Raw genomic sequence first — 14,910 nt, forward strand, 5'->3', positions numbered from 1 at the left:
AAAGCGTTTTGCTATTTACACCTTTGGTTGAGATCTTGCACCTGGCCATAAACTGGTTTCGATACGTGCAGAATGCTAATTAGCCTTTGAAAACTGCTTGTCCTGGCTAAGACTGTTTTCTCCCTACAGCCTTAGCAGTTCTCCATTTTGGTAGCCCAGTGTCCATCTTAGGTGGCTACATTCCCTCCTTGTGATCCTCACAATAAAATCTGGGGCCTCACGGTAGCATGGTGGTTAGCATCAATGCTTCACAGCTCCAGGGTCCCAGGTTCGATTCCCGGCTGGGTCACTGTCTGTCTGTGTGGAGTCTGCACGTCCTCCCCGTGTGTGCGTGGTTTTCCTCCGGGTACTCCGGTTTCCCCCCACAGTCCAAAGATGTGCGGGTTAGGTGGATTGGCTATGCTAAATTGCCCGTAGTGTAAGGTTAATGGGGGGATTGTTGGGTTACGTGGGTTTAAGTAGGGTGATCATTGCTCGGCACAACATCGAGGGCCGAAGGGCCTGTTCTGTGCTGTACTGTTCTATGTTCTATCACCTATGCACGTTGCTTCTGGGTGCCCTCTTTGTGTTCCCTGACCTCGGCAAGTTCCTGGGCGTCTACTCTGTCCTTGACTATGGGAAGAAAATTTTTTTATCTGACATTTCTACTTGGTGCTATGTCAAAGGGGACATGCATTACCAAAACCGGGAACCTCTACCTATCACAACTATCCTTATCTTACCTTAAACATTTTATTACAGTCTAAACCTTATTCATTCATACCACATTATATAACATTTCCTGACTCGGCAGTCGAGTCCAGGACAATATAATACATGGGTATCCTTTATTCACATTGTGCTTTATTCATCAAGGGGCAAGGGGGATTGATGAAACCGAAAAATAGGGGATCGAACTCCATAGACGGTTGAGGGGCAGGAACGGGAGGCTCTCCTTCTCCATTTCCTCAACCTGAGGGTCTGTACGATTATGCAGAGGATTGCAATCACTAGCAGTGATTCAATCACGTATGACATGGAGTACCATGTCATAAATTTTGTGCACCAGGTCTGAACTTCACTGATCAGAGCTGAGCACGGGGAAGTTGGTGTGAGGGAAACATTGACGGCGGGGGTTGTGGGGGAAACGTGACTCGCTTCCACACATACAAATATAACATTTAACAGTAATAGGTAGGCTTCCATCATGGTCTTCTCTTCGTTCTCTTTCTCTTCCTCCTGTATGGCCGATCCTTGCTGTGAACCCTCTTTCGTCCTTCGAAAGCTATGGGATCAAGCACAGTATCTGTCAATACACAGTTTAACATCCGTACTTGTTAGTGTATCTGTCCTCTAATTCCAAATGACCCATTAAAATGACTGGCCAAGTCACACCCTGTGACTCCCCTCATTTTTTTTTTTTCAAAAGCGAATTTTAGGAACAGAATACACCTAACAACCTTCCTCCTGCGAGCCGTCTCGCAGGCTTTGCTAATTTACCATCCGAATGTTCCTGGATGTAAATAGCATGTGGGATGGCGGCCTAAGGGCTACCTAACGAAAAATGAAAACAAATTTGAAACAAAAGGTCGAATGGGTTGCGTATAGGCCGCTACGGGTACGATTTGAATGGGATCCCCGGGTAAGGCATGCTGTGCCGTACCCGAGCTTGGCTGACCAAAGTGGGTTCTCAGACAGGGCGGGTCCTCAGTGCCGTTTGTCCACTGCCTGAGTAACCTGGATTAAACGGGCAAGAATGTGTTTACCGTGGGTTTGCAGCCTCTATTCACCGAATAGAGGGGCACCTAAAAACAAGGGAGGAGCCAAGATGCTCCAACATCTGAAAACAGTGAACTGAAGTTCTCAGAGATATCTGCAGATAAACTAGTGTGCGTGTGAGGGCACAATCAAACCATTGGGTTGGGAACCGAAGTTCTCAAAGGTATCGGCGGACAAGCTAAAGTGCGTGCGAGGTGGTCACAAGCTTTTCGGCTGAAAAGAAGGTGTCCAACCTCCAACTGAACCAATAACGTTAAATACAACAAACATAAACTCACAAACAAAACATACGTGCAGGTTCCATCAGGGGTGGCGTGGGGCTGTGAAAAGCTGTTTAAATTTAAACACTGAACATTTAACAAACACATACAAACAAACATGCAACGAATATCATACAGGTTCCATCAGAACAAGGATACTGTAAATTACATTTGGCTTGGGGTGTAACTAGCATATGGAGTCAGTGCAGTGTGACCGAAGAAGAGGGGAAGGAGAGAAACAAAAATGAACTGGCATTGCTGAGGTATCCCTGCCATGAGAAGTGGTGGGTAAGCGCTCATAGTTTGCATGGGGCAGCTGGGACCTTGTAGCTGCTGTGGGTGGTGTTCTCTTTCATATCTGGGGGCGGGTATAGCTGGTGCTGGGGGTGTCCTGCAATCTCGGGCGAAGTGTCCTGGCTGCCTACAGTTGTAACATGACCCCTGAGGCACATAAGGCGGAGCAGGCACTCTGGTGCATTGTTCCCTTGTGTACTGTTCCCTGAGTGGGGGGTCTGGGCTATTGGTTTCGTTGCTGCTTCGGGGGGCATTGGTGGGCTGATTCTGCTGCTGTTTTGGGGGGGCTTGACATTCTCGAGCGTAATGTCCTAACTGTCCACAGTTAAAACATTCCTGTGACTTGGTCTGCCCTGGGCTGTTCCTTCCCTCATTTACACATGAGGGGTTTTGATGTGTTTTAACTGGATTCATGTCTGCATCTGCCTGCTCTTCGGGATTTATAAATGCTGTTTTATTGTGGACGGATTGCTGCCAAACGCGGGACAATCTTTTCAATACCCATTTTTCATTATGGGCCTCTTCTGAGGGGTCATAGCTATTGCAAGCACTCTGTCCTGCATCTGTGGCATGGGAAATTATGGTGCGCGTCCATTTAACCATGTTTTCACGGTTCAAATGGGCTCTATTTAAATCGCCGAAAACTGCGTTAAAATGAATCCACAGCCTTCCTGCAAATGCTGTCGGGTGCTCGGTTTTCTTTTGTCGGCACTTGTTAAGTCCTTCGACTGGGTCACCTCGATTATACCCTATGGCATCTAAAATGGAGGTGTGCATTTCCTCTAGGGTGCCTCCGCCAACGTTCTGTGGGTCGGGGAGGGCTGCTACAACGGATTGGTCTAAGCTCAGGACCGTGAGCTTAACCTGCTCTCTCTCGTCCAGGCCGTACATGGTTGCCTGTTGCTTTACTTTTGCGAAAAATTGGTGGGGGTCTGCGGTGGGGAGAAACGGAGTGATCTTCTCACACGCGTCCCTGAGTTGGGTTACAGTTAAGGGGGTGGTGTAGGTAATATCGGGTGCGCCTTCTGTGGTCGCTTTCCTTTGGGTGGTGACTGGATTCATTGGTGCGGTAACTATCTGATCTGTGGGGGGTTGGGGTGCTTGTCTTTTCTGCTGCGCTGCTGGCGCACATGTTCCCTGAACATAACGCTGCGCTGTTTCGCTTAATTCCTTCCAGTCTGGGGCATTCTCCTCATCTAACTGCGTTCCAAAGGTGCTTTGGAACCCACTTTGCACTGAAAGCAGCGATTGCAGCTCCGCAATCTGCTTCCTGCATTTTGCATGGTCTACTGTACTCTGTCTTTGTTCTGTGGTGGCAGCATGGAGTGCTCTTAAAGCTGCCTTTAGGTCAGAGCATTGCCTCTGCAAAGCCTCTACCTGCTTCTCTGATTCTTCTCTTATCAGGACGGCACGTTGCACGTCCTGATAGGCCTTTTCGTACTGGGTCTGGGAACTGCTGAGATGGGCTAGACAAGACTGATGTGCCCTCTTGGCATCATCCACCTCTCTACCTTTCTCTGCCAGCTTCCCTCTAAGTTCCATATTCTCTTTCTCGATGTCCCTGACATCCACTTTACTCATCCGATTTCTCTCTTCTAATTCTGCCCGGAGCGTCTGAACGACCTCCTCTGTGCCTCGCAATTGTGCCAAACAGGACACGATTGCCATCGGCTTGCGTGCTTTATTAAGGGTTTTCTTATGAATTTGAGAGAGGTTCCCCCACCAAGTATGTCCTATACTTCCGGGACCTGTCTCCTCATTCATACAGAACTCTTTCCAAAGGGGCCATCCCTTTCCTTGCAGATACTTGCGGAGTTCCAGCTCCCACACGGGACACTGACCTACTCGGCTACTGCTGGTCGCTGCGACCACAAACCGTTCTGGATTCATGAGGCGTTCCATTGCCTGCATGGCCATTTTCTCTGACTCACTTTAATTTGGAACAGGGGGTGTTGAGGTTATGTCTCACGAAACGGGTAAGGCTTACGCTATGTTCCGTTCACAAAACTCCCGAAAGTTTGTCGCAACAAAAATGCTTTCAGGTTTTCCTTACAACCCTGTTAGTACGCATGCACAAAACACACTTCCGAATTACGTTTATTCGTTTGAACACCTTGATTACTTGTGATTTCTTTCCTTTTTCTTTACTCAGATTTCTAATTCAAATTTCAGGGTCCTCGACGGAGTGGGGGTGCCACTTGTAACCGCGTCCCGTCAGGATGTCGCCACTAAATGTTGCACGTTTTACTTGAGTGTATTACGCGTTTATTGGAGTGTATTAACACGCCTCCGTTTAAAGGCCGTGTGCTTAACACTACTACAGCTCTGTGTATGTATTTTCAGCTCGGAGTCGCCAGGTGCCGTATTTAGACACCTCACAAGTATTTCAAGGTCAGGTTCAAAGTAATAAAACTATACACCGATTAGTAAGTTCAAACAATTGATATTTATTATTCAAATATAATAAATACGCATGCATACGCTAAAGACTAATACTTATTTCTACTATTTAAACGACTAAATACTTATCTAAGTAGGAACCAGCAAGGTCAGGGGACAAGGCCTTTGTTCCTTTCCGGACTGCACCTTCTGTTCTCTAATAGTCGGCTAGAGTATAGGTAATGCCGGTGTCACGTAGCGAGCGTCGTTTGGCACTTACTGAACGATGGCTGGTGCTCAACGGCCAGTGATGAAAGACAGGATCTGGAGGCTGGAGTCGGAGTCAAAACAGCAGTCCAAGCCGGAGCACAAAAACAGCTCTGGGCCGGAGTCAACAGCAAGCCGGAGCAACAACAGACAGAACCATGTGCGGGGTCTATCTTTATAGGTCCCCCAATGTCCGTGCCTCTTCGGGGCGGGCCTTTACCTGCCATGTATCGATTGGGTCATTTCCCAATCGATATCTTACAAATCCCCCATTCTGAGGGTTTCTTCTCGATGGGTGGGGCGGTCTCTAGGGTCTTTTGTGATGGATACTTCTGGTGCCGTTTCGTCTGGGCGTCCACTCAAAGTATCCATTCAAACCCAAATGTTTCTATTGTGTGGGCCCAGATCTGGATCGCCTCATTACTATGCAAAGCGTTTTGCTATTTACACCTTTGGTTGAGATCTTGCACCTGGCCATAAACTGGTTTCGATACGTGCAGAATGCTAATTAGCCTTTGCAAACTGCTTGTCCTGGCTAAGACTGTTTTCTCCCTACAGCCTTAGCAGTTCTCCATTTTGGTAGCCCAGTGTCCATCTTAGGTGGCTACACGTCCCACAAAGCATGCGCCAGCTAGTGTTGGAGCAACTGCATGAAGGCCATTTAGGAATCGAGAAGTGCCTCCGCAGGGCCAGAGAAGCCGTCTACTGGCCGGGCATCAATGATGATATCGCCAATGTGGTGCTCAACTGCTCTACCTGCCAGTGTGTTCAGCCCGCTCAACCACGGGAGACCCTGATGCCCCATGAGCTCGCCTTGGGCCAAAGTGGGCATCGACTTGTGCCATGCATTGGGCAGGGACTAGTCATCATCATCGACTACTTCTCCAGTTATCCGGGGGTCATCAGGCTGCATGATCTCACATCCTTGGCTCTGATACTGCTGGCTTCGAACTGGTACGGAAATAGTAGCTAGGAACGTCTATCTCGTAGCGTGCGTTGACCTTAGACTTACTTGGTTGATGCAGCTGTTAGGCAGGTCTCTCCTTGCTGAGAGCCAAGGCCAAGAAAGCGAACTGAACTTGGGGACGCTATCTTATAGTCCCCAAGGTTTTCGCGCCCTTCTGGGCGGACCCCGGATTTGGTCCCAATTAATTGGACCATGTCTCAATCGTTCTTATCGATTTGTCTTAGCTCCCACTGGCGCCGGGGAGTCTGTCCTGGTCTCGATTGTTTCAATGTTTCTTTTTGTCCCTGGAGATAGCTCATTAATATGTTAATGGCTATTGGTTTCGGTTCTGTCTGGGTTCTGCAAATCTTAATACACAGGAAACCTTGCACCTGTTTGTGTTCTCTGGTGTTGTCCGTTTTTCCCTGCACTCATTGCGAGTGTCCATTTTCAATCGGGATGTGGCCACCCCAGGTGGCTACACTTCCCCATCCATACCCTTATGGTCCCCCCCATGCCGCCAGATGCTCCCTCCCTGCCGCTAAGTGCGCCACCCCCCACTCCTTGTTTTCATTCTTCCTGCACTAGCTTTCTACCCTAATGTGGTGGCCCCCCTCCCGGGGCTGATCTTACTCCTTTCCTATGCTTGTTAGATTGCTGTTCCCTCTTCACCCTCTCCTGTGCTCCGCTGCCCTCGCCCTTTCCTGTATTTTAATATTTCTGTTCAGAGCGTGGCAGCACTGTTCTGTGCAAACATGGTATGAATCCAGAAGTTTTTCTTTCTCCACTTTTTCCTTCCTGTTTCACTCTCAGCACTGTCTCGCCCTTGTTCAGGCCGTTCGTCCGCACGAACTCACCTGCCTTTGCCATTCGTTTTGTTGAAATAATGTTCTTTACCCAGAGCCTGGCTGGGAACAACATTCCAAACTTAACTCCGCTCTTGCACAGGGCGGATTTCGCCTGGTTGAATTCAGCCCTGTGCTTTGCCAGGCCTGCTCCAATTCCTGGTAGACCCGGATTATGTGTCCTTCCCAGTTGCTCGCCTTTGTCTGCCTTGCCCATTTCTTAAAGTCCTCCTTCACCCTCTCCACCAAGTTAACCAAATGTAACTTGTGCAGTTGGGCCCAACTATGCGTCAAAAACTCAGCTTAACCAGCCTAAACGTCAATTTATCCAAGCCCCTCCCCTGTGGGTGGCATGGTAGCACAGTGTCTAGCACTGTTGTTTCTCAGCAGCAGAGTCCGGGTTCGATTATTGGCTAAAGTGCTGGTGACACCATTGGAGGGTTGTGTGCCGCGGTGACAGATGAGGACCAAACAGGGTTTGTGAATGGGTGGAGGTTGTCAGCTAACATTAGAAGGCTGTTAAATGTGATTATGGTGCCCTTGAAGGGTCAGGCAACAGAGGTTATAGTGTTGAGGGACACGGAGGTGATAGTGTTGATGGACACGGAGGAGGCGTTTGACTGGGTTGACTGGGAATATTTGTTTGAAATGCTGGGAAGATTTGGGTTTGGGCAGAGAATTGTGGATTGGATCAGATTGTTATATAAGGACCCTATGGCAAGTGTTCACACAACAATGTTGGTTCAGAGTATTTTCATTTGTATCGTGGAAAGAGGCAGGTATGTCCACTGGCTCCATTGTTTTCTGCGTTGGTGATCAAGCCTTTGGCAATGGTGCTTAGGGCTTCGGGGGTGGATGTAATGGTGTGGTTGGGGGTTGGGGGGGGGGGAATTGAGCATATGGACTCCCTGTATTCGGACGATCTGTTGTTATACATTGTGGACCCAGTGGAGAGTATGGAGAGGGTTATGGGGATATTGACAGAGTTTGGGTCCTTCTCAGGTCATAAGCTCAATGTGGGAAAGAATGAGGTGTGACTGGTGAATGCTCTGGTGCATAATAATAATAATCTTTCATATGAATAATCGTTATGGTCACAAGTAGGCTTACATTAGCACTGCAATGAAGTTACTATGATAATCCCCTAGTCGCCACATTCCAGCGCCTGTTCGGGTACACGGAGGGAGAATTCAGAATGTCCATATTACCTAACAACACTTCTTTTGGGACTTGTGGGAGGAAACTGGAGCACCCGGAAGAAACCCATGCAGACACGGGGGAATGTGCAGTCCCTGCAGACAGCGACCCAAGTCTGGAATCGAATCCAGATCCCTAGTGCTGTGCAGCAACAGTGCTAGCCACTGTGCTATTGTGCTGCCCTTGCTCCTGTCTTCCATGCATGACCTACCAAGAAGCCGGGTATAGCACCCTGGACCGTGTTCCTATAGAGGGCTGCCTTGACCCTGTTAAACCCAGCCTGCTGCTTAGCCCGCTCCGCTCCCAAGTCCTGGTAGATATGAACCATATGGCTTTCCAGGTGTACTCCCACGTCTCCTTCGCTCACTTCAGAATCTTCTCCTTATCCAAACACCAATGTACCCTCACGATGATTGCTCTCGGCAGCCTTCCAGCTTTTGGGCTCCACTGCAGCGACCTGTGTGCCTGATCCACTTCAGGAGGACGAGCAAAGACTCCCACCCCACCAAACTTCTCAAACATCTTGGCCACATACTTGGTAGCCTGCATTCCCTTGATCCTTGCAGGTAGCCCCACAATCCTCAGGTTCTGCCTCCTTGAACGATTCTCCAGATCATCAACCTTCTCCCTCAACTTTTTCTGACCCTCCCCCATCATCAGGATTTCAGCCTCCAATGAGGATAAATAATCCTCATGGAGGCCACCTGCTCCACCTTCATCTTATCCTTCTTCCACACAGGAACATGCCGGTCCTGAATTCCTTTCAACTTACATTTGAAAGCCTCCCATGTCACCAGCGTCTGCTCCACTCTCTCCAGGGCAGCTCAAATCAGCTCTGCCACCATCGCCGAATCCTCTGAGGCGGCCTTCATTTGTTGCTTGAACTCAGTCCCAGGCCACCTATGGCTCTGTTGACCATTATGCGGGCAACTGCACCACAGATCCCTCCGCCATCTTTTCTCCTGCTGCGTCACGCAAGTCCTCTTGGTTCGAATGTTGCCCCTTATTTATCGCACTCCTTGTTTGGTAACTTGAAATAATCCACTGAAGGAGAATACCTTAATCTTTGCGATTCTCACTTTTTCCACCTGCCAAAACCTCGTAAAAAGGGTCAAATAATTCAACCTCAGGCAAGAGCCACTTTATGTGTGACCATTCACTCCATGGCCGCCACAAGAAGTCACAATTTTAAAAAATAAATTATTTCACAGGATGTGGGCATCACTGGCAAGGCCTGCATTTGTTGTCCACCTCTGATTGCTCTAAAGATGGAGGTGAGCCTCCTTCTTGAACTGCTGCAATCCATGTGGTGTAGGTACACCTACAATGCTGTTAGGGAGTTCCAGGATTTAAATCCAGTGACAGTGAAGGAATGATGACAGTGAGTGACTTGGAAGTGAGCAGGTTATATTTGTGCAAGTGCCACTTGTCAGCACTGTTCGTGGCACCTTCTATCTCTTTGCTGATGATCGATTACTGATGGCAATCACATAGCTATCCTTGTCTAAATACCAAATGCTATTTGGTCAATGAAGAAGCTGTTTCTCTCATCAAGATTAACAGCAACAACCTGTAATTATATAGCATCTTTACTGTAGTCAAATATCCTAATGCAGTTCACCAGATCATTATCAACCAGATTTTACATGAGGAATATTTGGAAAGATGACCAAAACAAACAGGTATGTTTTAGGGAATGCCTTAAAGAAAAGGTATAATTTTACGGGTGGAATTCTAAATCTTAGGGCCGAGGCAGCTGCAAGCATAGCTGCCAATCATTCAGCAATTAAAATTGGAGATGCACATGAGGCTGGGATTGGAAGAGTGCAGAGATCTTGAAGAATTGTAATGCTGGGTGTGGTCACAGACATAGCGATGGCGAAACCATGGAGGGATTTGAAGACCAGGATAGGTATTTTAAAATTGAAGGATTGTTGGACCAGGTGCCAAGTCAGCGAACACAGGGGTCAATAGGATTTGGTGTGATCTCTGATAACAGTCAAGATTCAATCATGCAAAAGCAATCCACCATTACCTCAACTATCATGAATGCCTATTCTTTAATCTGCTGACACCCAATTTATACAAATGATCACGATGTCCCATCAGTTTTTTTCCTGGTGCTTCCCCTTGGTGACAAGAGTACATATGTTTAAAGAAATACAAAACTTATTGATTTTCATTACCTCTGGACATTCTACCAAATGTTTTGCACTAATGAAGTGCAGTACTGTTGTAATGTAGGGTTGTAAAACAGCCTAGTGTTCTTCTTGGTGCATAATCCCAGCAAGGTGCTAAATTAGATGGGTTGGCCTCTGGTCGACAAGTGTGTCAGTGTGCTGGAAGTAAAGGGTGTATTAAAGGAGCCATTTTATGTTAAAGCCACCATTTTGTAACAAACGGAAAGCTATTCCAGAATCTGCTGATAACATAATTTTGGAACATGTCCAAGGAATAGCTTAACAAGGCTCTTCAATGACTGAAACAGCTAGAATCATAATGCCTGTTTTTGTGTAGCTTCAACATTCTTGTAACTAAGCTGTGAATAATGTGCTGTGAATGATACCATATTGTGATTATTGTATACATTATTTAATATACATTTGTTTAATATAATTATCAAGAAATTATAATGTACATCTGACATTACAGATATAATGCACTTTGATGCCTAGATCTGCTTTTCGTGTAGTAAAACAAGGAGACATTTTAGGATTTTTGGTTTCCTCAAACACCAATTCTTTTGGAAATTGATCACCCAATAATTTGGGAATAGTTTGGCAAATCAGTGTAAGTAATTTTAAAGTTCAGCAAAGGTTGCTTCATATTACCAACAAATTGCATGTTTTCGCATTTTCTACATTAACACTTACACAATCACTCCATAATAGTGACAAAGCTGCACTTTGTCTTTGATGCCTTAGTTCGGTTTAGGTCTGTTTTTTAAAATACGTTTTTGGCAGGCAGGGAGGTGGGCAGTGCATAGGGATGCGGAAGGGGGAGGAAGAGATGAGTGGAGGCGAAAAGTTTGACAAAGCCTCGAAACGTTAGCTCCATTCTATCTCCACAGATGCTGTCAGGCCTGCTGATATTGTCCAGTATTTTCTGTTCTTGTGTCAAGTGTCACCTCCACCCCCCACCCCCCACCCCCCAACCAACCAATCATCCATCAGTCAGCGAGTCCTTTTTTTCGTTGCTTTTCTCTCTCCCCTTTACTTCTGACTTTGCCCAAACGCCACCTTGTTGGTTGTGGTGCAGTCAGCAGCTGCTTTGATGGACGGCTGCTGTGAACAGGCTGATCAATACCTGGAACCTCACGCAGCGGCATCGTCCCTTTGAATTTGTCCTTCAGCTTGTCTCTGTTACTCTATTAAGTCGGTGTGGGACGAAAATATTTCACGTGGCGGTATCACAACGACAATAATTTAAGATAAAAATCAGGCGCTCCATAAATGCAGCCTGACATTGTCATCCAGGTGCCCGGATGTGGCCGTTCCCCTCCCGCGCACGTGACCGAGGCGGTCGGTCATAGGTCACGGGGTCAGGCGGGGGACGCGCAGTCGCCATTGGAGACCTTCCCCTTCTGCTTCCCTCCCAGGGAACCTCCCCGACGCACTGCAAGCCCGCGTCGGCCGGACTCCATCGTTTAACCCGCGAAGTTGGGTTCAGGCTCGGGGCCAAGGTGGTAAATCAATACTTTTATCTTTCGTTTTCTCCCTCGCAATATTTGGACCCTGCCCGAGGGATTCCGGACTGTCCGGTGAGTAAAGTGTGAGGTCGAATTTATTGCGGTATCTTTTGGGACAGATCTGGACGGGCAGAAATATATTCAGCCTTAAGTTATAACAGGAACGGGAGCTGTATGCTCAGCTCCGCTCTCCCAAACCTGCTGCTGATCTGCGTCAATTCCATTTGCCCCACTTCTCTCCATACCTTTTAACTTTTAAAAAAAAATCAATCCTCTTGTAAAGTTTCTATTGACCCCAATCTCCCTCCCCCTTTTTGTGGGAAGGGTTTTCAGATTCCAACTACGTTCTGTATGGGGAAAGAAACCTGTTCGTGCTCCTGTTTTTCAATTATGCCCATCAGAGTCCTTCAAGAATTTAACATTGCTAATCATTGAAGAGCATAGTGGAAGGTTTGTAGTCTCTCCAGCAACTACTTGCATTTATGTAATCCTTTTTGTGATGTATCTTTCCCAAAATAGAGGTCTAGGGTCAAAAATGGTTGGGGAGATAGCACAAGGTGACCAAAAACTTGGCTTTGAGGAAGGTCTTGTGGTCATGGGAGGATTTAGGGAAGGAATTCCAGAATGGGGTAGAGCAGGGGTGGGCAAACTTTTCCGTGCAAGGGCCACATTCAGAAATTCACAATTTTAAAGGGTCGCGTAGTATATTAAGTAAAATAATTAATATTTAAAATAGCCAAAATAAAAGGTTTTTAAAGAAAAAAAAGCAATTAATTTTTATTAATTAATATTTTAAAGTAGAAACTTCACATGAAACACATGTTGTGCCGAGCAATGATCACCCTACTCAAGTCAACGTATCCACCCTATACCAGAAACCCAACAGCACCCCCATTAACCTTAAAATTAAAAAAAAAACTTAAAAAAAAACATTTAAAAAAATTTGTTTTATGACTTGATCTTGGTGGGCCGCACGTGGGCTGTAGTTTGCCCACCCCTGGGGTAGAGGCAACTGCAGACCCGTTCATCAATGGATATGCAAAATGCTGGAGTCAGACGGACTGTATTTCTGAAGAGGGGATGGGAGCAGGGTTGTCATGCTGGAGGAAAAATGGAGAAAGAACAAACTTGCTTTTCAATGTTATATGTCTTCACATCCCAAAGCACAACTAGCCAGCAGAGTGGATGAATAGTTGAATCTGTCAGTGACAAATTTCACTGGTAAATGGATCAAGGTGATAAGAGATATTTCTGAGGTGAGTAGGTGGACTTTATGATAAACATGTACTGGTGGAAGATTAGATCAGGGTTAATTTAGGGCACCAAGGGTAATGTGCCCATTAATTGATCTGATGGATTTCTGTATCCTAGGCCACACATTTGTGTCGAAGAGAGAGAGAAAGTGGAAAAGGAGTAGGAGCTTGTATAATGGACAGCATTGAGAGAATCTTGACTCTGAAGATCAGAAAATAGAATCAGTATGGGTGGAGATTAACAATAACAAGGGCCATAAAACACTGGTGAAAGTAGTTTTATAGACCTCCTAAATGTCATTATGCAAGAAATAATTGAAATTTGTACTGAAGGCAGTAAAATTATTATGGGAAACTTTAGTCTTTGTAGAGACTGGACCAGTCAAATTGACAAAGGTGATGATTTTGTATAATATTTTCAAGGCAGTTTCCTAGAACAATATATTGTGGAATCAACTAGGGATAAAGCTATTTTAAATCTAGTACTGTGCAATTTTAAAGGATTAATTGGTAATCTCAAAGTAACATCCGCTTGGAAAAAGTGATCGCAGTACAGTTGAAAGTTACAAAGTCCAGACACAAACAAGAATCTTAAACTTAAACAAAATAAATTTCATAGTTATTACAGGAAAGCTGGCTACTGTCATTTGGGTAAATAAACTAAAAACGTTTGGTAATTTTAAATAAACAGGAAGCTTTAAAAAATGTTAAACAAAAATACATTCCACTAGAAAACACAAGCTCTGAGAAAGATCCATCTGTGGCATACTAAAGAAGTTGAGGCTAACATTAGATTCAAAGAAGAAATGAAATGAAAATCGCTTATTGTCACGAGTAGATTTCAATGAAGTTACTGTGAAAAGTCCCTAATCGCCTGTCCGGGGAGGCTGGTACGGGAATTGAACTGTGCTGCTGGCCTGCTTGGTCTGCTTTAAAAACCAGTGATTTAGCCGAGTGAGCTAAACCAGCCCCATGGCTTATGAGGTAGCAAAGTATGACAAGAAGCCTGAGGATTGGTTGTGCTTTAGAAACCGTGTTCTTGAAAATACAGAAAAATGTGTCATTTGAAACATGGAAGTCTGGCAATATCTGGTTTGAGAGGGTACAGGGAAAGATCCCACAAAAGGTTAATAGCAGCTGCAAAGAGCAGGGTTATAAAATGCATATTCTTGATCACAAGCAGTGTTAGCAAACACATAGGTTTCATGTGGTAAGCTAAAACAATGGCTCACACCTTCATGGAATGTAACTATCTCAGGAAGCATCTGAAAAAGCATGGATGAGAGTTTCAATTGCATTAAGTGACGAATGTTTAAAACAGGCAAGTCTTTCAAGTCATAACCAAGTTAAATTTTAGCATACAGCTAAAAGCAAAGTTTCACACCTTAATTGAAATAAACTCTCTTAGTAAACAGCTGGAAAGGATGGAAGATGCTCAGTCGAATTTGGTGTCAATTTTAAAGTGTAAAATTCTATGAACATCAAGACAATTAAAAGAAAATTGGAGACGACCTGTCTACGAGAAACATAATTTAAGTCAAAATCAAAGGCAAAGTTATGAGCTGGGGACAATTGGAAAATTAAACGATTCGAAATCACAGAAATAAAAGTTAACTATTGAAACCAAAGCATTTTTTGATCAAATCTGAGAGGAGACGATATGCTCAAAATGAATAATTAGTTGTAGTAAAATGTTTACATCAAAGATACTTTTAAACTATCAAAGTGAAACAAGCCCATTTACAATAAAGTCATTAAAACTTAATAACTCTTCGAAAGAGAATATAAACCCAGGGAGCAGAAGCGCAACAGCAACAGGAGAGAAGGGGAGGAGAACTCAGAGAGGGAGATCTCGGTCATGGGAAAGACAAGGCAAGCAGCCGAGTTTAAACAGTTATACATCTAAGGAAGACTAGAATTTGAGAAGAGCCAGAGCCAGCTCTCACAGCTCTGTGCATGGGAAAGACAGGACACAGCAACCGAGTTCACCAGCGAATACAACTCAAGAAGACCAGATTTTAAG

The 14,910-nt window shown here is 45.4% G+C and overlaps 1 protein-coding gene across 2 annotated transcripts in view; it reads left to right on the plus strand.

The window, feature by feature from the left end:
• The first annotated feature begins 11,498 nt into the window (after nt 1–11,498).
• The window catches only part of sparta (spartin a), a 38,608-nt gene continuing 35,196 nt past the window's right edge, over nt 11,499–14,910 (plus strand). The window contains exon 1 of one of the 2 annotated variants that reach the window (XM_038818894.1): nt 11,499–11,706. The gene's annotated coding sequence lies outside the window, so the exon portion shown is untranslated. The remainder of the gene's footprint in view (nt 11,707–14,910) is intronic. The other variant, XM_038818896.1, reaches the window with a different exon arrangement.

This window comes from Scyliorhinus canicula, chromosome 14 (genome assembly GCF_902713615.1).
Source record: "Scyliorhinus canicula chromosome 14, sScyCan1.1, whole genome shotgun sequence".
NCBI lineage: Eukaryota > Metazoa > Chordata > Chondrichthyes > Carcharhiniformes > Scyliorhinidae > Scyliorhinus > Scyliorhinus canicula.